Consider the following 27,650-nt stretch of genomic DNA (forward strand, 5'->3'; position numbering starts at 1 on the left):
CTTCAAAGGTACAAAAGAAATTCACCTCCTTGATGAATTGTTACCTACTTTTCCTAGATGAAAGTACCGTCTTCCTCCTTATGGCTTCCTAATTTAATTCTCACCATTTTTATCTCTCTGACCACATTGTGACTTATATTACAGTTAATTATCTGAACAACACCTATTTACACTCCTTTAATTCAGTTCCCTTGGGTCTACAAGATTGCACCAACTGCCCTGAAGTTACTTTTAAGTATCAAACATGGCAGAAACTCGCCAGCTATTTGTTCTTTCTGAGGTAAATATTATAATTAAAAGCACATGCCCAGCCTCTGGTATTTTGGATAAACTGACAACTGGACAAAATCTTAACTGTTATTCCAGATAAAAGTTCTTTCTGTGTTGATTTTTTTCTTTTAGAGAGAACTTGCATTCTAGATAGCATTCAGGTAAATAGAAATGGGACTGATATGTTAGCTGGGAGAAAACCCACTATTGCAGGAAGCAAAAGTAGACAAATCACACATCTTCTGTATACTTCAAGACCTATTTTATTAGGAATTGGCAGCTCAGACAGCAAATAGTTGGCCTGCATACAGGAGACCTGTGTTCCATCCCTAATCAGGAAGATCCCTGGAAGAGGGCATGTCAAACCACTCCAGTATTCTTGCCTAGAGAATCCTCATGGACAGAAGAGTCTGGTGGCCTGCAGTCCAGGGGGTTGTCAGTCCATGGGCTCATAAAGTGTTGGACATGACCGAGCAACTATGCACAACAAACTTCTCACGTTGACATCCTGACATTTAGAAACAGTTTCTCTCACTAGTGTGCTTAACTACAACTCCTGCTTTTCAGTGGACAATCAAAGATAAATGTAATATTCCATAACAGTCAAGTAATTATTTCTATCAAGGTATTTTCTGAAAGCTACGCCAGAGAAATACACTGTGGGATAGAGCAGATGACAAGAAGTATAAGAGACCCAAACACAGGAGCTGCACAACCAATCAATAATTTTCTTTTCAGGAAAAATAAAACCTCAGTTTGGAATCATGTTTTATACAGAGATTTTCATAATCTTTGGACAAGTAAAGGATTTTTTACTCTAATTTTCCTTTTCTAGTTGAGAAAACCAAGGCCTAGAGAAGTGAATATAAGTTTTCCAAGTCAAAGGGCAGTTAAGTTAGGATTCTGATGAGAGCCCACTGACAGGCCTTAGGGTCCAGTTGCTTCATCTCTAGGCTGCCAGGCTGGAGATTGGGGTGCCAGTAATGGTGCCACATTCAGGCTGAATTGCTTTTATTTGGGAAACCTCTATCTTTGCTCTTAACACCCTCAACTGATCTCATAAAATCCACAATCTATTGGTTTAAATGTTAACTACATCTAAGAAAATATCTTCCTAGGTGAGCATGTCAGAGAACTACAATTTTAAAGAAATGTATAATTCTATGGAATATGTTACCATATGCCTCAGGAATTGAATATCTATGCTACTTGTTCCACATTTATGACCTTGGAAGGGAAAACAAGATTGACACTTTTTTCCCCCCATTTAATCATGTCCAGTGTTTTAGTGCATGCAGGCTGCTGTTACAAAATGCCAGAGGCTGGGTGGTTTATAAACCACGTTATTTATCACAGTTATGGAAGCTAGAAGTCCAAGATCAGGGTACCAGCATGGTTGAGTGAGTGAGGGCCTCTTCCAGGACATATCCCTAAATAGAAAGGATGAACAAGTATTTCAGGCCTCTTTCACAAGAGCCCTAGTCCCCTCATGTGGCCTCTGCCCTCATGACCTAATCATTTTCCAATGGTCCCACCTTCTAAAATCGTCACTTTGGTGATTAAAACCTAAAATCATAGGTTTTCAACATATGAATTTTGGGAGAACACAAGCATTTAGACCATGGCACCCAATGAGGAGACTGACTTGACTAAGGTAACCCAATGCCTCATCCATACTGAATGCTCTGTGGTGCTGATAGGAAGCCAAGGACTAAGGAAACTGAATCAGGACCAGCAGCCCCAGGTGGAAGGTCTGAGATGGCAAACTCCTTGATGGATTTCCCAACAATATAAGAGTGTCTCCAGGGTCTTCCTTGGTTATAAGTCTCTGAGCAATCCACCCCCTCCTATACATGTTCCTATTTGAAATATGAGTTAATTACTGAGTTCTTAGACAAAGTACCAGTTGACCAACATGGAAACATCATGACCATGCATATGAAGAAAAGGGCCTTTGACAGATACAAATTTCAGTGTGGAAAGTCCTCAAGACTTTATTCACTTCAGATAGCAATTACACATTTGGGGATCTCCCAAGACCATTCTTGGGTTCCATCATCAGCTAGGACTGCAAGAGCTCACTGAAACCTGTTATACATGTGGTTATAGTTTATTCCAGATCTTTGATTTATTTTTAATTCATTTTTTGTTTTTAGTGCAGTAAAATTGATTTACAATGCTATAAATGTCAGTTTTTGTTGAACAGTAAATAAGTTATACATATATGTATATCCACTCTTATTTAGAATCTTTTCTCATGGAGAAACAGACAGGTTCCAAAAAGGAAAAGGAGTATGTCAAGGTTGTAAATTGTCACCCTGCTGATTTAACTTATATGCAGAGTACATCATGAGAAACGCTGGGTTAGATGAAGCACAAGCTGGAATCAAGATTGCTGGGAGAAATATCAATAACCTCAGATATGCAGATGACACCACCCTTATGGCAGAAAGTGAAGAAGAACTAAAGAGCCTCTTGATGAAAGTGAAAAAGGAGAGCAAAAAGTTGGTTTAAAGCTCAACATTCAGAAAACTAAGATCATGGCATCCAGTCCCATCACTTCATGGCAAATAGATGGGGAAACACTGGAAACAGTGGCTGACTTTATTTTTCTGGGCTCCAAAATCACTGCAGATGGTGATTGCAGCCATGAAATTAAAAGACGCTTACTCCATGGAAGGAAAGTTATGATCGACCTAGAAAGCATATTAAAAAGCAGAGACATTACTTTGTCAATAAAGGTCCATCTAGCCAAAGCTATGGTTTTTTTAGTAGTCATGTGTGGATGTGAGACTTGGACTATAAAGAAAGTTGAGTGCCTAAGAATTGATGTTTTTGAATTGTGGTGTTGGAAAAGACTCTTGAGAGTCCCTTGGACTGCAAGGAGATCCAACCAGTCCATCCTAAAGGAGATCAGTCCTGGGTGTTCATTGGAAGGACTGATGTTGAAGCTGATACTCCAATATTTTGGCCACCTGATGCGAGAGCTGACTCATTTGAAAATACTCTGATGATGGGAAAGACTGAAGGCAGGAGAAGAAGGGGACAACAGAGGATGATATTGTTAGCTGGCATCACTGACTCAATGGATATGAGTTTTGGTAGACTCCAGGAGTTGGTGATGAACAAGGAGGCCTGGCGGTTCATGGGGTCGCAAAGATCTGGACACGACTGAGAGACTGAACTAAACTGAACTCAGTAGCTCATTACAGAGAATTGAGTAGAGTTTCCTGTTCTATACAGTAGGTCCTTATTAGTTATCTACCTTATATATATTATACCTTATATATATATACACACACATATATATTAGTGTGTATACGTCAATCCCAATGTCACAATTCATCCCTCCCTTCTTCCCCCGGAACCATAAGATTATTTTCTACATTGTGACTCTCTTTCTGTTTGTAAATAAGTTCATTTATACCATTTTTTAATATTCCACATATCAGTGATATCAGATGCATTTCTTTCTCTCTCTTACTTCACTTGGTATGACAATATCCAAGTCTATCTGTATTGCTTCTGATAGCATTATTTTGTTCCGTTTTATGGCTGAGTAACATTGCATTGTATATCTGCACTACATCTTCTTTGTCCATTTCTCTGTTGATGGACATTTAGGTTGCTTCCATGTTCTGGCTATTGTAAACAGTGCTGCAATGAACAATGCTATGCTTATTCACTCAGTCGTGTCCAACTATTGCGACCCCATGGATTGTAGGCATATAGGGCAGAGTAAAAGAAAGTGTGAAACATGAAACTTTGGTTTCCTCTTCCCAGGGTGTCATGGGCAGCTTTGTGTTCCCAGCACTGATGTGCCAGCAGTGAGCACTTGCAGACACGGGAGCTCACTCCAGGCTCCATGTCCAGAGCTTTTACTGGGGCTCCATCGCCAAGGCATGACTGACAGTCCATACAGCTGATCTCAGGCTCTAACCTCTCTAGAGGTGCAGCTGATACTGCATGACCAAAACCCCCATCCTGAATCATATCATTCTTGTGACCCAAAGTTTTTACTCTAAATCACACTGTTTACATCCCTGTCAGGTTGGCCCAAGACCCTCACATAAACAATAGCACTTTTCTCAATGTCAACCTTTGACACCTTTAGTCACCCTTTCCCAGAGGAAACAACCTGAGGGTTTAGAGAGGAGCTCCCAGGAAACAAGGGCAAAGTCCAGACTTCCCTTTGGATGAGGCTGAGCCCTTCACTACAGAGCCTGGTGGCTGGTTTTGGTTGACAAGGCTCCCTCGTTGTAACTTCACAATAAGAAAATGTGAAGTAACAAACATTGGTCAAGCATTTATCTTCTTCTGGTCTTTCTCTGAAATGTTTTTTCTTGCATTATCTTCATTAATTCTTATGCAACTCCATAAGGCAGACACTAGTTTGAATGGCATTATGGAGAGAAGTAAATTAAAGCTGGCCTGAAGATTCAGAGCTAGTGAGTGGTGGAGTGGGAGTATGTACAAAGGCTACAAGACTCCAAGGTTCACACTTAAAGCCACTATGTGGCGAAGATCCCAGCACTTCTTTTTTTAGCATTTTTATTTACTTGGCTGTGTTGTGTCTTAATTGTAGCACTTCTGGATCTTACAGTAGCATAGAAAACAGCCCAAGTCAGCCTGCTTTCTTTTTTTGTTTGTTTGTTTTTGTTGTTGATCAGTAATTTTTTTTTTTTGATAAATTTATTTTTTAATTTTATTTTATTTGTAAACTTTACAATATTGTATTAGTTTTGCCAAATATCAAAATGAATCCTCCACAGGTATACCTGTGTTCCCCATCCTGAACACTCCTCCCTCCTCCCTCCCCATACCATACCTCTGGGTCGTCCCAGTGCACCAGCCCCAAGCATCCAGTATCGTGCATCGAACCTGGACTGGTGACTCGTTTCATACATGATATTATACATATTTCAATGCCATTCTCCCAAATCTCCCCACCCTCTTCCTTTCCCACAGAGTCCATAAGACTGATCTATACCTCAGTGTCTCTTCTGCTGTCTCGTACCCAGGGTTATTGTTACCATCTTTCTAAATTCCATATATATGCGTTAGTATACTGTATTGGTGTTTTTCTTTCTGGCTTACTTCACTCTGTATAATAGGCTCCAGTTTCATCCACCTCATTAGAACTGATTCAAATGTATTCTTTTTAATGGCTGAGTAATACTCCATTGTGTATATGTACCACAGCTTTCTTATCCATTCATCTGCTGATGGACATCTAGGTTGCTTCCATGTTTTGGCTATCATAAACAGTGCTGCGATGAACACTGGGGTACACGTGTCTCTTTCCCTTCTGGTTTCCTCAGTGTGTATGCCCAGCAGTGGGATTGCTGGATCATAAGGCAGTTCTATTTCCAGTTTTTTAAGGAATCTCCACACTGCTCTCCATAGTGGCTGTACTAGTTTGCATTCCCACCAACAGTGTAAGAGGGGTCCCTTTTCTCCACACCCTCTCCAGCATTTATTACTTGTAGACTTTTGGATCGCAGCCATTCTGACTGGCATGAAATGGTACCTTATAGTGGTTTTGATTTGCATTTCTTTGATAATGAGTGATGTTGAGCATCTTTTCATGTGTTTGTTAGCCATCTGTATGTCTTCTTTGGAGAAATGTCTATTTAGTTCTTTGGCCCATTTTTTGATTGGGTCATTTATTTTTCTGGAGTTGAGCTGTAGGAGTTGTTCGTATATTTTTGAGATTAGTTGTTTGTCAGTTGCTTCATTTGTTATTATTTTCTGCCATTCTGAAGGCTGCCTTTTCACCTTGATGATAGTTTCCTTTGATGTGCAGAAGCTTTTAAGTTTAATTAGGTCCCATTTGTTTATTTTTGCTTTTATTTCCAATATTCTGGGAGGTGGGTCATAGAGGATCCTGCTGTGATGTATGTCGGAGAGTGTTTTGCCTATGTTCTCCTCTAGGAGTTTTTATAGTTTCTGGTCTTAAGTTTAGATCTTTAATCCATTTTGAGTTTATTTTTGTGTATGGTGTTAGAAGGTGTTCTAGTTTCATTCTTTTACAAGTGGTTGACCAGTTTTCCCAGCACCACTTGTTAAAGAGAGAGTCTTTAATCCATTGTATATTCTTGCCTCCTTTGTCAACGATAAGGTGTCCATATGTGCATGGATTTATCTCTGGGCTTTCTATTTTGTTCCATTGATCAATATTTCTGTCTTTGTGCCAGTACTATACTGTCTTGATGACTGTAGCTTTGTAGCAGACTCTGAAGTCAGGCAGCTTGATTCCTCCAGTTCCATTCTTCTTTCTCAAGATAGCTTTGGCTATTCGAGGTTTTTTGTATTTCCATACAAATTGTGAAATTATTTGTTCTAGCTCTGTGAAGAACACTGTTGGTAGCTTGATAGGGATTGCATTGAATCTATAAATTGCTTTGGGTAGTATACTCATTTTCACTATATTGATTCTTCCAATCCATGAACATGGTATATTTCTCCATCTATTAGTGTCCTCTTTGATTTCTTTCACCAGTGTTTTATAGTTTTCTATATATAGGTCTTTAGTTTCTTTAGGTAGATGTATTCCTAAGTATTTTATTCTTTCCATTGCAATGGTGAATGGAATTGTTTCCTTAATTTCTCTTTCTGTTTTCTCATTATTAGTGTATAAGAATGCAAGGGATTTCTGTGTGTTGATTTTATATCCTGCAACTTTACTATAGTCATTGATTAGTTATAGTAGTTTTCTGGTGGAGTCTTTAGGGTTTTCTATGTGGAGGATCATGTCATCTGCAAATAGTGAGAGTTTTACTTCTTCTTTTTCAATTTAGATTCCTTTTATTTCCTTTTCTGCTCTGATTGCTGTGGCCAAAACTTCCAAAACTATGTTGAATAGTAATGGTGAAAGTGGGCACCCTTGTCTTATTCCTGACTTTAGAGGAAATGCTTTCAATTTTTCACCATTGAGGATAATGTTTGCTGTGGGTTTGTCATATATAGCTTTTCTTACACCAATCAGTCACTGAGAAATACAAGAAGTAACCATTTTAGGGGATGCAATTTCATTCTGCAAAATTTTGGGAGGTTCCCCTTAGTCTATAAACTGTGTCTAAGAGATTAACTAAAAGTAAATTCAAAAGAACCTGATCAAAATCTCTGAAGCACTTTTGGAGTTTAAGTAGAAATGAAATGCAGGTCTGGTAACCAAGATTCAGTCACAGATGAGTCAGAACCAGTACCACTTTAGAAAAATATCTGTGTATCATATCTGTTCAATCTGGAGTCTCCCCATTTTCCAAACAAAGGACTGTGTAGTATCATTTAAGATCCATAGTTCAGTTTTCATCTCAGTCTACATATGAACTTTGACGTGTTAGCACTGTGTTGAAAAGAGGATGCAAACAAATAGATTTATCAGAGGTTGAGAAGCAAAATAAGAGCTACTGTTGTAGAAGGAAAAATATTGCGTTGCTTAACTGCTGACATAATGTCTAACAGGTTAAGGCAAAGTTAAGGAACAGATCAGACCTCAAGATTCAATCTCTGAGTCTCATGTTTTGAGATTTACACTCTGAACATAGACTTCCACAATATTATAGTTCACCATCATCATTTCAGGAAAGAATACAAGGAAAGAAAGACTTGTCAGGAGAGTTAATTTTCATCACAATATGGTTAATATTTAGTTTCTAGCAAATCAGATAATTTGTGCTAGATATATGTCAAGTAACTACCGATATAATATTTGCATGCATAGATGCAAACATAAGACTTTTTCTAATGTTATCATAAAGTATGTTGAACATGCAAAGAAAAAAAAATAAACAGCCCTATCCCTAAACTGTTGTGTAATCTAAAGATACAATTATACTGTACCTAGAAGAATGACAGACACCCATAAAATGGGTAATCCACAAATACTATAAAACAACAGAGAAAAACCCTATGAATACCACTAATTTTCTGAGACTAAAGTTATCTAAAGGGCTAATAATCCACATTATCTGTTTCTCATTTTATATTCTTCCTTAAAATGCTATTCCTTTAATAATGTGTAACTAATTTGCATTCCAAAAGTGTGAGGTGGATAAAAGTTTGTCACGCTTTTAATCTAAGTGTACAAGATTATCACAGGTACAGGCAATTAATAAGCAGATTGCCCTACACCAGGAGTCCTTGGGGACCCATCACTAGCAGTAAAGGCATAGTTGAGATTTAATCTCAGTTACAAATAGAATTAGGCAGAGAAAACTTATACGCCCTGTTCTCATTTTCTCCATTTTCTTTTGAAATTGAGAACACACTTGAGTCACTTTGAAGTGATATTATTGACTTGCATAACATTTTTTTTTTTTTTGCTCTGCAATGTGAATGTACATTTTTCAAATATCAAGCCTTTGATCTGAGCTGCTCCACCAGAACACTCTATAGAGGCTGGAAACCATTTCTATATAAGGCTTTGCCATGTCGAGAGGAAGACTACTCTAGCTTGGAAGAGGTTGGAAATATCCCATCTAGAAGCTCTTTCAGTCCTCCTCAGCCTAAACACTTTACTGAGAGGGGTCAAACGGCTAGAACAAAACCTAAATTACTCAGTGCTTCCTCAACCTTGACTGTCTCACTGTAGTCATCACAACTTAATGAAGTTCTAAGATTTTAAACATTCATGGACTGAGTTCACAGATTCCTCCTTCAATAGGAAAATTAGTATCTATCTGATTTTCAATTACAACTCCAAATCTTCAGTTTTTAAATCATATTCAGCAGTGGCCAGAAAGAGGAAATAATGGGGAAAAGACTTCCCTGATTTTGTTATTTAGTCACTAATTTGTGCCTTATTCTTTTGCAACCCCTTGGACCTTAACCAACCAGGCTCCTCTGTCCATGGGATTTCCCTGGCATCAATACTGGAGTGGGTTGCCATTTCCTTGTCCAGGGGATCTTCACCACTCGGGAAATCGAACCCAGGTCCCCTGCATTGGCAGGTGGGATCTTTACTGCTAAACCAGCAGTGTGACTGTAATTCATAATGGAGTCAACTTTATCCCTACAACTTTTAATGTGTGTGTTTGAGCTACCCATTTCCCACATCCTACCTGGTAGAACATGCAGCAAGTTTCTCAGTTTTTGCATGTAGCCCCACAAAGGCTTTATGATCTGAAGTGTCCAGAATAAAAAATATATTTCAGCCACATGAAAAATGTCGAACCTTTCAATGACTGGTCATCATAACATTGTCACAGACCTTCTACACCAAAGTTAATGACCTCTTTGTTAGAAGATCCTTCAGCTACCCTTTATGTGTATCAGTATGAATATATTGATGTCTATGTATTTATATTTTTTGAATATTTTTCTTTTAAGAAAATCAAGGAGGAATGTTAAAATTCTTTTCTGATTTGAAGGTTTTGTGTGGGATTTTTCACTCTTTTCATTCACATTTTACTTTGAAAAGAGAATTAGGGCAACAAGTTCAGTCTTAAGTTTTTATCTTCAGTCACTGGAAAATGGGAACCTGAGTTTCCTTTGCATGCCAGTCATTTAGTGTGTGTGTGTGTGTGTGTGTGTGTGTGTGATGGGCATATGTATGCAAGCATAAGGCAGCCACTGCTGCTCAAGCAGACTGAAAAATTTCACACATCCCCAGTCTAGTCCTGACAAGAGGATCCAGCTTGGAAAACAGAACCTCTCCCTCAGTGCTACCCTCAGCCTCTTGGATCTCCTTCAAAACACGAATGATACAGGGGAGGCTTTTATTTCACACAAGCAGGTTCAAGTATAAGGGACTTTGTCACCTCTGGGAACTAAGCACCCAGTTATAACATTTGTATGGAAACTGACTTGTTAAATTTGCTCTCAAAGATAAGGAACCCACTAAAGCATTAGAAAGAGGAGAAGCAGGGTCCAGTTCAAAGTGATTTCACTTTTGGACTCTGTGGGAGAGGGAGAGGGTGGGATGATTTAGGAGAATGGCATTGAAACATGTATAATAGCATATAAGAAATGAAGTGCCAGTCCAGGTTTGATGCAGGATACAGGATACTTGGGGCTGGTGCACTGGGATGACCCAGAGAGATGGTATGGGGAGGGAGGTGGGAGGGGGGTTCAGGATGGGGAACATGTGTTCATCCATGCCTCTCTCAATGCACATCTAGATTGCTTCCATGTCCTGGCTATTGTAATCACTGTTGCAATGAATTTTGGGGTACACGTGTCTTTTTGAATTATGGTTTTCTCAGGGTATATGTCCAATAGTGGAATTTCTAGGACATATGGTAGGTTTGTTAGAACTTCCCTGATGGCTCAGCATGTGAAGAATCTGCCTGCAGTGCAGGCGTAACAGGAGATGGTTCAATCCCTAGGTCGGGAAGCTCCTTTGGAGGAGGAAATGCAACCCACTCCACTATACTTGCCATTTCCACCTACCCCTCTACCATAATGCTTACCTTCATTTACATATGTATTAGAAAAGATTTGCCCTTTCTATTAACTTAAGTATCTTAGCTGTCATCTGACCTGTTTACCTTTTATTTTTTGAAGAGAACACAGGTAAGTTCCACTCTCTTAGACAGCATCAATTATACAACACAATTTTATCAGTTATAATAATCATGCTATACATTAGATCCTCAGACCTTAACATTTTCATATGTTAAAATTTATAACCTTTTACAAACCCGTCCCTATTTCCTCCACTCTCCAAGCTTTGGCAATCACTCTCCTACTCGGTTTCTGACTTCCAATTTTTTTTTTTCAGATTCCTTACAGTTGAGATCATACAGTATCTGTCTTTCTCTAACTTATTTTACTTAGCATAAGGCCCACCAAATTCAACCATGCAGCCACAAATGGAAGAATTTCTTTCTTTTTAAATGGCTAAATAAAATTCACACACACACACATATATATCTCACATCACATTTTTTAATCTCTTCACCTCCTGACAGATACTTAGATTGTTCCCATAATAGGTTGTTTCTAGGCTACTGTGACGGAGAAGGCAATGGCACCCCACTCCAGTACTCTTGCCTGGAAAATCCCATGGATGGAGGAGCCTGGTAGGCTATAGTCCATGGGGTTGCTAAGAGTCGGACACGACTGAGCGACTTCACTTTCACTTTTGACTTTCATGCATTGGAGAAGGAAATGGCAACCCACTCCAGTGTTCTTGCCTGGAGAATCCCAGGGACAGGGGAACCTGGTGGGCTTCCGTCTATGGGGTCGCACAGAGTCGGACAGGACTGAAGCGACTAAGAGAGCGAGTGAGCCAGGCTACTGTGAATATTGATGCAATGAACATGGGAGTACAGATTTCTCTTTGAGATAATTATTTCATTTCCTTTGAATATATATTCAGAAACAAATATATATCCAGAAGTGGGATTAATGGCCATATAACAGTTCTTTATGAAATTTCGTGAGAAAATTCCAGAAGGTATTCCATGGGAGTTGCACCAATATAGAGTCCTACAAATAATATATAAGACCTCCATTTCCTACACATTCTCAAACACACTTATTTCTTACTTTTTGGTAAAAACCATTTAAACAGGAATGAGGTGGTATATGTTGTACTTTTGATTTGCACTTCCCTGATAGTGATGTTGAGCATCTTGTCATATACTTCTTGGGCATTCTGTATGTCTTATTTGGGGGGAAAATTGTATATTCTGTAAAAAAATAACATGCATTTTGTGTACTGTATTTGAATATATAAAACTTAGTTACCTATCCATACACCAAAACAAATTACAGAAAAACAAATAATCCCATTTACAATTGCATCAAAAAAATAAAATACCTAGAAATAAATAAAGCTGGGTGTTGAAAGATCTATGTATGAAAACATTCAAGACACTCATGAAATAAATGGTTAAAAGATACTAAAGGAAATATATTTCATATTTATTGACTGGAAGAAATAATATTGTTAATAAATCCATATTACCCAAAGCTATCTACATATTCACTGCAGTTTCTTTCAAAATTCCAAGGCATTTTTCACAAAACAGAAAAAAAATTCTACAACTTGTATAAAACTGTTGTTGTTGTTCAGTTGCTAGGTCATGTCTGACTCTTTGTGACTTCACAGACTGCAACACGCCAGACGTCCCTGTCCCTTACCATCTCCTAGAATTTGCCCAAGTTCGTGCCCATTGAATTGGTGATGCCATCCAACCATCTCATCCTCTATCAGCCTCTTGTTCTTCTTCCTTCAATCTTTCCCAGCATCAGGGTCTTTCCCAATGAGTCAGCTATTCACATTAGGTGGCCAAAGTATTGGAGCTTCAGCTTCAGCATCAGTCCTTCTGAAGAGTATTTGGGGTTGATTTCCTTTCACATTGACTGGTTTGATCTCCTTGGTGCCCAAGGGACTCTCAAGAGTCTTCTACATCAGCACAGTTTGAAAACATCAGTTCTTCAGCACTCTGCCTTCTTTATTGTCTGTCCAGCTCTTACATGTGTACGTGACTACTGGAAAGAGCATGGCCTTGACTATACAGACCTCTGTCAGCAAAGTGATGTTTTTGCTTTTAACACACTGTCTAGGTTTGTCAGAGCTTTCCTGCCAAGAAGCCATCGTCTTCTAATTTCGTGGCTGCAGTCACCATCCACAGTGACTTTAGAGCCCAGGAAGCGGAAATCTGTCACTGCTTCCACCTTTTCCCCTCCTATTTGCATATAAGTGATGGGACCAGATGCCATGATCTTAGCTTTTTTGACATTGAGTTTTAAGCCAGCTTTTTCACTCTCCTGTTTCACCCTCATCAGAAGCTCTTTAGTTCCTCTTTACTTTCTGCCATTAGAATTGTATCATCCACATATCTGAGGTTGTTGATATTTATCCCAGCAATCTTGATACCAGCTTTTAGGACTCATCCAGTCCAGCATTTCGCATGACATGCACTGCATTTAAGTTAAATCAGCAGGGTGACAATATTCAGCCTTGACGGACTCCTTCACTCATTTTGAATCAGTTTATTGTTCCTTATCTGCTTCTAACTGCTGGTTTTTTAAATGCATACAGGTTTCTCATAAGACGGGTAAGGTTGGTCTGGTATGCCCATCTCCTAAAGAATTTTCCACTTTGTTGTGATCCACACAGTCTGGTGAGGTCAATGAAGCAGATGTTTTTCTGGAATTCCCTTGATTTCTCTATGTTCCAGCAAATGTTGGCAATTTGATCTCTGGTTCCTCTGCCTTTTCTAAACCCAGCTTGAACATCTGGAAGTTCTAGGTTCACATAATGCTGAAGCCTAGCCTGGAGGGTTTTGAGCATAACCTTACTAGCACTGGAGATGATTGCAACTGTTCAGTGGCTTGAACATTCTTTAGTACTGCCCTTCTTGGGAATTGGGACAAGGTTGACCTCTTCCTGTCCTCTGGCCACTGCTGGCTTTTCCAAATTTTCTGACACATTGAGTGGAACATTTTAATAGCATCACCTTTTAGGATTTTAAATAGCTCTGCTGGAATTTCATCACCTCCAATAGCTTTATGGCAGCAGTGCTTCTTAAGACCCACTTGACTTCACATTCTAGAATGTCTGGCTCTGAGTGAGAAACTACACCATTGTGATTATCTGGGTCATTAAGTTTTCTTTTTGTATATTTCTTATGTGTACTTTTTCAATTTCTTCTTGGTCTATTCTGCTGTATTAAATCACAAAATACCAAAGTGTCAAAGTGATCTTGAGAAAGAAGAACAAAATACGAAACTATGGTTGCTGATTTCAAATTGTACTAGAAAGCTATAGTAATCAAAACAGAATGATTTGTTTCTGGCACGAAAATAGACACATAGATCAACAGAGCAGAACAGCGAAGCCGGAAAGAAACACACACCCATATATTGTCGGTTAGCTTATGAAAAAGGAGCCAAGAATATCCAGTGGGGAAAGGACAAGCTTTACAAAATGGCACTGGGAAAACTGGATAGTCCTATGAAAAAATGAAACTGTGCCCCTGTCTGTTACCATACAAAAATCAACTTAAAAGGGATTAAAAAGTTGAACATAAAACTTTAAGCAACTAAACCCCTAGAAGAAGACACTGAGGTAATCTTCTTGCCATCAGTATTTGCAACGACTTTTGGGATTTCACGCCAAAAGCAAAGGCAACAACTGCAAAAACAAACAAGTGGGACCACATCAAACTCCAAAGAAAGAAACATCAGCAAAATCAAATGGCAATTTACAGATTGACAAGATATTTCCAAAACATATATTTGATAAGGGCTTAATATCCAAAATACATGAGACATACAACTCAAGGGCAAAAAACCCCAAATTTTTAATGGAGGGTAAGAAAAGTAAGAGTTTCAATAAATCTAAAGATTATACTGTGGATGAGAGAGACAGCAAGGTTTTCCTTCTAGAACAACAAAAGCCTGTGCCTTCCTGGCCTTACTTTCTTCATCTCCACTCATTTGTTTGACAATTACAGTTCACAGTGTACGTTCTCCAGTCAATAGCAATCACCTCACAGTGAGCTATAATGTGTACTAAGAACAGCCCCACTGGTGGGGGGGGTGGGGGGGAATAACATTTGCATACTTACTAACGAGGAATGTCAAAAGGAAGGTAATTTCCAGAGTTTACCACTCCATTGTTTTCTATGTTTCATTTCTAAATTGAGCCACCTAGTAAGGAAAATGAGTTAAGAGACCTCAATAATATATATATAGATAGAAAATCAATTTTAAGTGGGAGCATTAATGGATTATAATTTGGGGGTAATTTATTATTACTGTTGTAACTGTAGTCCTTTTGATTCTTTATTGCATCCATAAATAATTTATTATAAATATTAATAGCAACACAGGGACACATACTATTAAAGTTATAGTGAATAGAGAAAAACATAGACTATATTAGGCAAGTAGTGAAAGTATGGGAAGTCAACAATGATAGTTAAGGGCAGTATGGCCTTGAGGAAGGAAGGAAGGTTCTCAAAGTTTGTTGAAACACCCATAATGAGGCAGATGTGATGAATTAGCTTAATTTGTAAACAAGAAGCTCTACCAGAAGAAATTTAAATTCATAAGAACATTACTATGCTAAAACCAAAATTTAGACAGAGAATAGGGTAGGGTATATAGACATTCAAAATTCTCCATTGATTAGTGCATCAGGCACTCAAGGACCACCCTCACTGAAGTCTTTCTCTATTGCTCACCCTACAGGTACCAGCATGGAGAAAGAGATAGCTCTACTCCACAGGCAGTTGAACCCTCTTTTATGGCCTCACAGCTTTCCTTAAGAAGCATTCCATGCAGCACATTTCCTCCACCCCATCCCTTCCGGCTGACTCCCCACAGTCAACAGGAGTCCTCACCCTGGGATCATTCTGCAATCCCCATGGCTCCAGCTCCCAGCTTCCGTGGACACCAGTGGACTTACAACCCTGTCCGAGGTATGAAACGCTGCAGCATGGCTTGTCTATGTGGTTCTCACTCCATTCAGACTGTCACATTAGTTAATTCACTCCCCAACAGCTTCAAATGCCTCCCCCATCCCAGTGGATGGCCATGGACGCAGGGATCTCTCCCCTGCGCTTCAGCTCCCTCTCTCCCAGGTGCAGGCTGGTTCCACTTGCTCTGCTCCTTCTTTTCCCTTCCTCCTTGTCCCTTCTTTCCTTTGTCCTACTGAGTTCTGTATGGATCCAGATATTCCTTCAGTAGTCAAGGAGTCCTGCCAGTATTCACCTGGTCTTCTGTGAGAACTGCTGCATCTTTAGATGTTCTTGATGCATCAGTGGAGACAGGTGTACCCCACTTCCAACTACACCTCCATCGTCTTGTCCACCCCCATTTTGTGCATGGATTAGAAACAAGTTTCCCTTCTATTAAGTAACACTGTCATCACCACACATGTTTAACTTTTGCATTTTGAGAACACAGGTAAGTTCCACTCTCTTCAGTTCAGTCAGTCATTCAGTGGTGTCCCATTCTGTGTGACCCCAGGGACTGTGGCAACACAGGCTTTGCTGTCTATAACCAACTACCAGAGCTTGTTCAATCTCATGATTAGACCTCATGATTAGATTATGAAGCTCAAACTTAGATCCTCAGACTTTATTAATTTTTTATACATGAAAATATGCAACCTTTAAAAATCTCTCCTTATTTGTCCTACCCTCCAGTCTTTGGCAATCATTTTTTCTACTCTGACTTCCATCTTTTTTTTTTTTCTACTGAGATTCCTTATAATTGAGATCATATGGTATTTGCCTTTCTCTGACTTAGTTCACTTGGGGTGATGCCCTTCAGTTTCATCCATGTTGTCACAAATGGAAGGATTTCTTTCTTTTTCTAATGGCTAAATAATGTTTACCTATATATGTCACATCACATTGTTTTAATCCATTCTCCTGTTGAAAGATACCCAGGTTGTTCTTATAATAAGGCTACTGTGAATAATGCTTCAATAAACATGGGAATACCAATCTCTCTTTGAGACAATGATTTCATTTCCTTTGACTATATATCCAGAAGTGGGATAATGGATCACATAACAGTTCTCTTTCAAATTTCTTGAGGAACCTCCACAATAAGTTTCCATGGGAGTTGCTCCAGTATACATCCCTACCAACAGTGCATAAGCACTCCTTTTTCTCCACATCCTCAATAACATCTGTCATTTCTTACCTTTTGGTACTAGCCATTCAAACAGGTATGAGGTGAGACCTGTTGTGCTTTTGATCTGCATTTCCTTTGCTTATTAGTGATGCTGAGCATCTTGTCATATACCTATTGATCATCTAGATGTCTTATTTGTGGGAAAATGTCTATTCTTTAAAGATGTAGCATACATTATGTTTACTATACTCCAATATACGAAACTCAGTTGCCTGGCTATCAGAAAGTGGAATAAAGAAAACAATTCCATTTACTATTGCATCACAAAAAGATAAAACACTTAGAAATAAACTTAAGCAAGGTGTTGAAAGATTTTATGCAAAACCTTTAAGAAATTGATAAGAGAAATTTTTAAAGAGTTAAAGATACATAAATTTAGGTTGTTATTCAATGTGTTTCTTGAGGTAGGATTTGTATTACTATGAACTTCCTTCTTAGAACTGCTTGTGTTGCATCTATAGGTTTTAGATCATCATGTTTTCATTGTTCTTTGTTTCCAGCTATGTTTTGATTTCCCTTACTTCTTCAGTAACCTGCTCATTATTTAGAAATGTGTTGCTTAATCTCCATGTGTTTGTGTTCTTTACAGTTGTTGTTTTTTTCCTATGATCGATATCTAGTCTCATAGTGTTGAGGTGAGAGAAAATGCTTGATATAATTTCAATTTCCTTAAATTTACTGAGGTTTGATTTGTGACCCAAATGAGGAAAATGTTCCATGTGCACTTGAGAAGAAAGTGTATTCTTCTGCGTTTGGATGGAATGTGCTGAAGATACTAGGTCTGTTTGCTCTAATATTTCCTTTTAGGCTTGTTTCCTTATTAACTTTCTGTTCTGTTGATCTGTCCACTGGTATAGGTGTGGTGTCAACATGCCTACTATTATTGTGTTATGGTCAATTTCCCCTTTTGTGTCAGTTAGTGTTTACCTTATGTATTGAGGTGTTCTTATGTTGGGTACATGAATATTGAAAACTGTTATGTCTTTTTCTTGGACTGATTCCTTGTTAGTGTCCTTCTTTATCTCTTATAACAGTTTTTATTTTAAGGTCTATTTTTTCTGATATGAGAATTGCCAATCCGGCTTTCTTTTTTTTTTCCATTTGCATGGAATATCTTTTTCCATCCTCTCACTTTCAGTCTGTATGTGTCTCAAAGACTGAAGTGGGTCTCTTGTAGACAGCATATATAGTAGTTTTGTTTTTGTATCCATTCAGCCAGTCTGTGTCTTTTGGTAAGAATGGGAGAAGATAATAGCAAAAAAACAACTAAAAAAGGATTGCTTTCTAAAATATAAGCTGCTCAAACAACTCAGTCATCAAAAGACAAGGCAAGAACTGCAAAAATAAACTAGTGAGACCACATCAAACTCAAAACCTTCTGCATAGTAAAAGAAGCCATCAATAAAATGAAATGGCAACCTATGGAATTAAAAAAATTATTTGCAAATCACATATTTGATAAGGACTTCATATCCACGTATATATAAGAGACTCATGCAACTCACAGGAAAAGAAATCAAACAACCCAAATTATTAAAAGAGCAAAGGAAGAGTAAGTGTTTTGGAAAAATCTGAAGAGTAGACTGTAGATGACAGACGCTGTAAGTTTTTCCTTCCACAGTGGAAGCCAGTGTCTTCCTGGCATTGCTTTCTTTATCTCCAATCACCTGTTTGGTGACTGCAGTTCACAGTATACATCCTTCACTCACTAGCAATCACCGTACACTGAGATGTATGTGTTAAGAATAGCCCTACTAAGTATAAAAAACTAACAATTACATACTTAATCTTGAAACATCTAAAATCCAAGGTGATTTTCAGAATTTTCCATTCCATTGTTTTTTACATTCTGTTTCAAAATTGAAACACCTAGTAAGGAAAAATCAGTAGGGGACCTCAACAATACATGGATAGAAAGTCATTTAAAACTGGGAGCATTACTGGATTATAATTTGGGGGAATGTATTATTACTAATACTACTGTAATTTTCTTCTCTGCTATACTAGGTTGGTATTTATTTAAAATAGTAATACCAACATAGAGGCACATAGTACTCCAGTTACAGTAGATTGAGAAAGACAAAGCTTATTAGGCAGGAAGTGAAATCACAGAAAATTAGCAATGGTATCAAAACAAGTGGCAGTACTGCCTAGAAAGAAAGCAGAGTTCTCTAATTTTTGGAGAAAACGTGAAGAAGCCAGATGTGGGCCAACCAGCTTAAGCTGCATATGAGAAACTGCAGCAGAAGGAAAATGAAGTTTATAAAAATATGCTGATGCTAAACACCAAAATCCAGACAGTAAGAGAATAGGGTAGGTTTTATGTAGATGCTGAAAACTACTCAGAGAGGTAGACATGGAAGCAAATACACTAATGAGCATCAGAAAAATCAAAGCACAAAACAGTCTGAAAAATAAATTGCAAAGAGACTTGGTAGTCTGATCAAAAGAAAAAGAGAATCAAATTAGAAAACCAAAATATAAAGACTTGTGCACATGATAGACCCAGAGAATGCTCAGGAGAGAGAATTTGGGCCTCAATGGACCAGTGAACAGAAGCCTTCAGCATCAGGAACAAAAACCCTGGGCAGGACTCACGACTGTGCGCTTCTGGGAAAGCCTCAGTTTCAAAGTTTGGGCACTATACCACCTAAAAGCGAACGCAGACTAGGATTATAGCTTGCTATGACACTGAATCACAGACAGTAGTGTTTGTCAGTTTATTTTTCTCATTCAACTATAAAGTTAATGAATTACTAACCAATGATAATTGACGCCATCAATTATCAGTTTCCGGTCAGATCCTCTTTAATCATACAGTGGATATCTGAACCTGTAATATGATCCCCAATAACAGTTTTAATAATTAAATTTATAGATGTTTAACTGAAGGAGAATTGCTTTACAATACTGTACTGCTTTCGGCCAAACATCAGCATGAATCAGCCATAGGTATACCTATGTCCCCTTGAATTTGAACCTCCTTTCCACCTTGCTTCCTGTCCCACCCCTCAAAATTGTAACAGAAAAATATGGAAGGCTTCACAAATTTGTGTTTCATCCTTGGGCAGAAGCCATGCTAATCTTCTCAGTATTATTCCAATTATGTAAATATATGTGCTACCAAAGCAAACACAGATCTAACATTTTAACAGAAAAAAAACATATAATTAGTCATCTACCAATAAATGATCAATTACATTAGGAATTAGGGTATTCTGCTACATTTGCTGCCTCTTATAAAATCAAAGTTTATGAGGTTCAAAGTTCCATGAAGAAATTAAGCACATATTTATGCATAACACATGTATACATGCACAGAAATATATGCATACAAATACGTCTATGTTATACAAGCTATTATTCCCCTTACCTGTCACAATAAGCTCTTTAGTTGATGAGATAGGTAGCCCCAAATTCCCCCAACTTATGTGTCTCCTTTTTGAGAACCACTTCTTTTATTTTCACTACCCAATTTTAAATGACCAGTTTATTCTTAGATACCATGCCCCTTTAAACTAACTAAGAGCAGAGAAAACCTAGTAAATGCTGATATCTTATCCTTAATTAAATTATCACTCTTCTGGCAAATTGAAAAAAGAATCATGTTTAAATCTCATTCAGGATGATAAAATCTTTATTTTATCAGTTCTCTTGTCCAAACTCAATTCTTGCTCACTTAAGTCTTAAATTCTGCTTACTTACAAAGATCATACAGGAAAAGTAATATTAAAATCACACTTGCAAGAGTCTATGATTTTATGCTTCTGTTGGTCAAAGGTAGGGCCAGGAATAATTTCTGGAATTTTACAGTACGTCATGGAAGCATGAAGGTCTAGTTCTACTATCAAAGAGGAGATGTTTGAAGGTGGTTCAAAAACTAAGCCCCATGGGTTGTCAGGATGTACTCCCAATGAGACAGATAAAATTTGTCCCTAAATAGTCAAAGTCAGGAAAGGGCAGGCTTTATTCGCAGAGCCAATGACGTTGTCTTGGGTGCTGACCAGGTAATAGTCTTGTATTACCATTTGGAGATTTATTTTCTGTTTTCTCAAAAAAAAAACAACAAATGTAACGAGAAGATTAAAGATGCATAAAAGTAGAAGAGCTGTCAAGGTCCCTAGAAGAAAGGCTAGCCAGGAGAACCAGGCCCCCACACTGATAATTGTCAAAGACTTTAACAGTGAGTATTTTATACACAGAGCAGAACAAGTGGATAAAACCAATGTTCTAGGGTCACTGCTGTTTTGCAGCCAAAGACAAAGTATTTTTCTCTTTAAGCAGAGTCATCACAGCTCCTGATGTGGTCCTGGTTACACACATGCAGACCAAGGGCCACAGGCATGTGTGATGTGACATCAGGAAATGAACACATGAGTGTATTGGTGCCCAGTGACCTGCATCTGCTAATAATGGGACCTGGGGAAAATTACTTGCCCTCTCCAAGTCATCACATCTTCATTAACAGAACTTGATGATCATAGTGAGATTAAGGCTATCTCACAGGGTTCCTGTGAAACACAAATTTTAAGATGTTTTAAAGCTTTTGGGAAAGTATCAAAGACACGCATGGGGTTTTAAGGTGAGTGAGCAGATCCAAGGTACAATATCCTTTTTCTCTTAGTATTCTCTCTGTACTCTGTAGTAGCGATCAGTCAGTCATGTGTTTACTCTTACCCCAGCATGATGGTAAACCACACAGATCAACTGGACTTTTCTTGTCATTTCAGTGTCTAAAATGCAGGCATTATTCAATGTAGAGTGAAAAAATGACAAACTCCTAGAGGGCCTCACTGCTTAGAGTTTGCAGAGTCCCAACATTAAACTGTCTTAAAAGACTGGACTAAATACTCTGGCTCAGAATTAAGTTCCAAATGTTTGGAGAGCACAGAAGTACTTCTGGGAGCAATACAAAAATGCAGGGAGTAACCTATTCTCCAACTCTCTATCTGTGCAAATATCATCATCCATGTAAATTTACACAGAAGGCACTCCTTCTTCCCCACCCCAGCTGCTGCAGCAACAACTCTTGCTCAGAGCAACGGGGAAGGAGAAGGCTTCCCTCCACAGGAGGGGTTTGATAAACTAAGGTGACTAGATCATTTCAGAATGGCTCATGTTTTTATTTAAGCAGGGTCCTGCTTGCTCCATCTGCTGGTCATTTCTAATCTGCTCTTGTGCCAAGGCAATTTATGCCTGTCCTGCAATCATGACGTGTTTGACTTCCCCCTGAAAACACTTACAGATGTTTATCGATGCCGCCAGGCTGTCCCATGACATCCATAACCTTTCCACCATAATGTTCACTGAGTTTGGAAGTACTGTGGTGGTGGAGGTTTAGATGCTAAGTCGAGTCCGACTCTTGCAACGCCATGGACTGTAGCCCGCCAGGCTCTGAGATGGAACCTGGCGTAAGTGACTGGGCTATACTGTCCTTTAATCAAGAAGGCTGCATCAGGCAAACTTCAAATAACAGAGTCTTTACGTCAAAGAAGCCGTCTGCTGATAAGATGTGGAAATGGAAGAAAGGATCGGTTTTGTGAAATCTCAAAGATTCATAAGAAGTGCAATTAACTTTTTCAATTTCCTTTTGTTCATTTTCTTTTTTTAAATTTCCAAAATAAATGATTTTGTATTTGTCAGCTAGGAATGCCATAAAATAATGCAATAGACTCAGTGAAGTAAACAACAGAAATTTATTTCCTCACAGTTCTGGGGGCTAGAAGTACCAGATAAGGGTGCCAGCAGGTGAGGTTCTGATAAGAACTCTTTCCTCCTAGGCTGGCTTCTCCGTTAGTCCTCACACAGAGTGGTGGCTGGGGAAGAAAAGAGAGAGGAAAAGACACACAGACACAGAGAAAATTCTCTGGTGTTTCGCTTCATGAAGACACTAAACCTACTGGATCAGTGTTCCACCCTAAGAGCTCAGTTAATGTTAATGGGCTTCTCTGGTGGCTCAGATGGTAAAGAATCTGTCTGCAATGTGAGAGACTTGGGTTCTATCCCTGGGTCTGGAAGATTTCCTGGAGAAGGGAACGGCAAGCTACTCCAGTATTCTTGCCTGAGAACTCCCATGGACAGAGGAGTCTGGTGGGCTACAGTCCATGGATCCCAAAAAGTCAGAACCCTTCTCAAAACACAGCACTTTGGCAGTTAGGGCTCTAACACATGAATTTGAAGAACACAGATTCAGCCCACAATACTGCCTGACACAAAGCACTTTCAGGTGGGACTGGGGAAAAGGAAGCATGTTGATTTTCTGGTCCTTCAGTGTCTCTCTGGGCTTTCTTCTCCAGGCTCAGAGTAAATAGCCAATAAATGAGAACTGCTCTGCAGTGAACTGGGTGGATGGAACATGTTAAACAAAGCTGAATTCCGGTCACAAAAATGAATACTGGTAGTTTTTTTAATGCTACAAATTATTGTTTTAAGATTTGCAGTGAATAGCTTTAGAGCTACAATAGAAGGGGAGTTTACAATTGGAAACAATTATTCTGTTTCTGAGGAAGGTATTTGAAAGTTGTGTGTTAATTCTTTTAGTCAATCAAGGAGCACACAGTAGAGCAGACAGCTAATAAAAAGCAGTGCTAAAGGTTTCTACTAAATTCATGTAGTTCTTTTTTCTCACTAGTTTTTGTTTCATCCTCCATTATTGACTGTCCATTTTTTTCCCAACTCTTCCAAGTAATCTCTTGAAATGTTCATAACTTTCACTAAAGATTAGTTTTTCTCTATCAATGTGTTAGCTAGATTTTTCTACTCTTATTATTCTCAGTCCATTGCTTAGTATTTCCTGTAACTTTATGCCATGTTTTTCTGACGTACTATTTTGTCACCATAAACAAGATTGTATTCTGCACCTGGAATAAACACTAAGATTTTGGTGTGCAGATTCAGAGATAAGTCAAAGTCATAACTATATAACACTGTATAAGGGAATATATTGGCTCTAACCCACAGTAAACAAGAGATTAAATGGTAAAATATAGGTGTATGCATGCATTCTAAGTCACTTCAGTTGTGTCGAACTCTTTGCTGCCTTACTGACTGTAGCCTAACAGGCTCCTCTGTCCATAGGATTGGCCAGGCAAGAATACTGGAGTAGGCTGCTGTGCCCTCTTGCAAGGAATGCTCTTCACCTAGGGATCAAACCTGAGTCTTCTTATATCTCCTGCATTGGCAGGAATGTTCTTTACCACTACCATCACCTGGGAGGCACCAATGATTGGTACTTATGTACTATATTTGGTTCAAATACTAAGAAAAAAAAGATAATGATAAAACAGAGAAAGGGGAAAGGTTAAACTTAGAAAAGTTTTATGTAAAATCATATGTATAGAGACAATGTATAGAAAAAGTAGGAAAGAATGACTTTCAAATTTTGTGATGCCCCCCCGTTAAAAAAAATACACGTCTATAAAACATGTTAGTGTTCTGTTAATTGGTTCATCTACTGAATGCCCAACAACCCTAACTAATTGCATGATTACTTTTAGGATGAAAAATATGCCCAGGGCAAACTGTACTATATCAATGCCACCAAGAGCTGCCACACCAATTCCCTTCATACTCCTGAAGAAAGAGAAAAAGCCTAACAGATGAACATGAGTCTTTAACCTGGGTTTTTTTTCTACCAGATCAAATGAGACAGTATGTAGCTTACCAGGCTTCAGATTATCAGAGGTAATGGTAAATGTGCATACAGAAAAAGCTGAAGGAATTGTAAGCAACTGAAGAGAAATTATATTATGCAATTAATGAAGCATAAGCAGAAACAAGGGATGACTAAAGATATGTATAAGCAACATAAATAACAGATCTATAAATTGTCCATGCAGACATGTTTAGTTCAAACAATGCATTAGACACAGGGTTACAGCTATTATACTGTATGAAAACAGGAAATGAATGGGAATTTTCATGTATAAAATGTAAGATTGCAAAATTCATGAAATGTAAGAAACACACCCAGTTTTGAGTACTCCATGTTACTAGTGACTGCTATGTGGGGTCCTATATGGCACCACCCGAGCCACCGCGTCTGCCTTTCAAGACTCTCCTGATTCTGCTTCTACTTCTCTGACACCTCCTTCACTCGTCATTCTCAACGACTCTTCTATCACCTTTTATTCTTAATTTGTAAGTCTCCCCCAAATGCCCTATAAAACATTGCTTTATTCTCATGGCCACAACAATTGCCTCTGTTCAAAGGACAACAAGTTTACATATCAAGCCTCAATCATTTATGGCAGCTCCAAATTTTCACCGTTATAATCTCTCCTTTCTGATTTCCTGCATTATCCTTCCTCCTAACATTATTTAAAATATTTTCACATGCATCCCCCATTAAAATACTATCTTCTCTGTCTACAACTTTCTTAATGATACCAAAATTCTTTTCCTCTGTTAAGCTCATTAATAAAGAGGATGATCAAGTAAAGGAAAAATGTCAAAGTGGAAGAGGAGGAGGGATTTTCCAATAAGCTTAAATTTAAAGTTTATTGAAAGTTACTACATGGACATACATTTTACTAAGCACTTTATGTGCATTACTATATTTAATCCTACTCAGTTCTCTGTTCTTTAGCAGTAAAACAGTTCATGGCTTTAAAGAAATCAAGCATATTAACTAGAGATCTTCAGCCCCTGGGATTTTCAGGCTCAATTCTGGTAGTAGTAGTGAACTAGAGCCGGGGGACCCTCCATCGTGAATCCCATTGATGCTGTAACTAAAGACAACACTGTACCATTTTCTGCCCAGACACATGTCAACAAAACAGACTGTTCTGATATGAGCAGGGGGCTGGTGTTGGGATCAGCTTCATTGTCTCTTTGTTGTAATATCATACAACAATTATCGATCAAAAATCAATATGAAGGACTCATCTGATTCATTAATACAAATGAATCACTGGGTGACAATGATGTGGGCACAGGTGGAATCCCTCTTTCCTGGGTCAGGCACTGCAGCACATACTGACTTGCGTAAATACTTAGATTCTCTCAGGCAAATATCCAAACATAAAAACATGCCTACAATTGAAAGAATGAAGCTCCTATTAAAATTAGTTACAAATAGAGGAAGCTGGCATTACAAACATAAAAGAACTCACTCAGTGGTGGTAGAATTTCAGAGGAAAAAAGAAAATTCTTCATGTTATATAGAACTTATTAGAAGAATTTGTTTCTAAAATACCTAGATTTTTAATAATTCAGTGAAGTGTGAACTAATGGCTTACATTTTATACATTTGCAACTTTTACCACCTTCAAAAATCTCAGCATACACATAGGAATAACCAAATGGTTTTTAGGTCAGCTGCTCTGAACAAAGATCACATGTTACCAAAACCACTGAATTGTGATTATTTTAATGAGATTGTTTCTTATGGTTGCTTAGAATGAAGACCTTAGTAAGTGGATACTCATGTTAACGTACTCCTGGCATAGACCTCTGTATCATCTAGTCAAAGAGCTGCCAAGTTTGAAAGAAGTCTCAGATGCTATTCTATCAAGTGCCATAGAGAATGAGAAAAATTCAGACAAACTTCAAGCACGCATGGAGAGGCAATTCAGCCAGGTGAGCGTCCTGTAGAGGGCTTTCTTGCTTTGTTCATGAATGAAAGAGGTGACCTCTGTAATGCGTAAGGATTTGGAAATATCTCATTTTGTAAGAAAAAGATTCATGACTTCTATATTCTAGACTGCTACTACATAAAGCAGGAGCCTAGTCATTCATAGTGATAGATTCTACTGTAAAGGAATCAGAATTTCACTGCAATTTTTGACATGTGCAGCCTTCCCTGCATTACATACAATTCCACCAAAAGCTTGATTCTTCCTGGCCACAGGTGGTTGAAGTATTTTCAAGAGTAAGAGAACTAGAGAACAGAATTTCCAAGATCAGCATTTTCTTCAAAGTATCCCAGGACATCTGCTATTCAAATTCCATTTGTCTTCTTTCTCTGTTCTCCTCAAATCAAAGGATGAGAGTGGGAAGAAAGGAAAGTTAAAACTAAACTTAAGTTATGTTTCTACTTTTTAAATTCTTAATAGTTTTATCATAGGCTGGCTCCAAAATCCATATCTAGAGAGTTTTTATTTGTATGTCTTCCCCAAATCGTAACTTGATAATTAGAAGGGACAAAATAAGCTAACTAATAAAATGCATAAGAAGTCATTGTCTTTTAGGTGTCCAGATTATTTTTCCAGTCAGGTGGAAGATGTATGAGGTTCGTATTTACTGGTCAGGACTCCCATCCCTGACGTCCAGCGATGAAGATAGGCATCTTTCTGAATTTTATAACCTATCCCAGTGCCTGCACAGGGATTCACATAAAGCTGACATGTACACCAAGATCCTGGCATGCCGAACCCACAAAACGTGCTAAATCCACATCCATCCCATCCAGCTGTGAGATGGTCATAATGATGTATCCCATAGCAAGCTTCTTTGAAATTTACAGCTTTTTAATGCATGCTCTGTGAAATGGGTCTTCTCTTAAAAAAATAAACACAGACTCTGTAGAGATGTCAAAATCTAAAATGGCAATTTGTTCACATTTCCTACCTTCATTTAATAGAAAATAAAAAGAAAATCCATGCCTACAATTGAAAGAATGAAGCTCCTATTAAAATTAGTTACAAATAGAGGAAGCTGGCATTACAAAGACCATTAAAAGATTACTTAAGAATCACAGCCAATTATTCTGGGTCAAGTTATTAGAATCAAAGAATTAGACAATTGTCCATGGTTCTGGTCATGCTACCAAG

The 27,650-nt window shown here is 38.3% G+C and overlaps 1 non-coding gene and 1 pseudogene across 1 annotated transcript; one reads left to right on the top strand and one right to left on the bottom strand.

Moving 5' to 3' along the window:
* Positions 1-15,598: 15,598 nt before the first annotated feature.
* Positions 15,599-27,268, top strand: LOC129647447 (chorionic somatomammotropin hormone 2-like; annotated as a pseudogene).
* LOC129648031 (U6 spliceosomal RNA) lies at positions 19,905-20,014 on the bottom strand. Its single transcript, XR_008712636.1, has one exon. It is a non-coding gene; the product is annotated as a U6 spliceosomal RNA (small nuclear RNA).
* Positions 27,269-27,650: the final 382 nt, after the last annotated feature.

This window comes from Bubalus kerabau, chromosome 3, assembly GCF_029407905.1.
Source record: "Bubalus kerabau isolate K-KA32 ecotype Philippines breed swamp buffalo chromosome 3, PCC_UOA_SB_1v2, whole genome shotgun sequence".
NCBI lineage: Eukaryota > Metazoa > Chordata > Mammalia > Artiodactyla > Bovidae > Bubalus > Bubalus kerabau.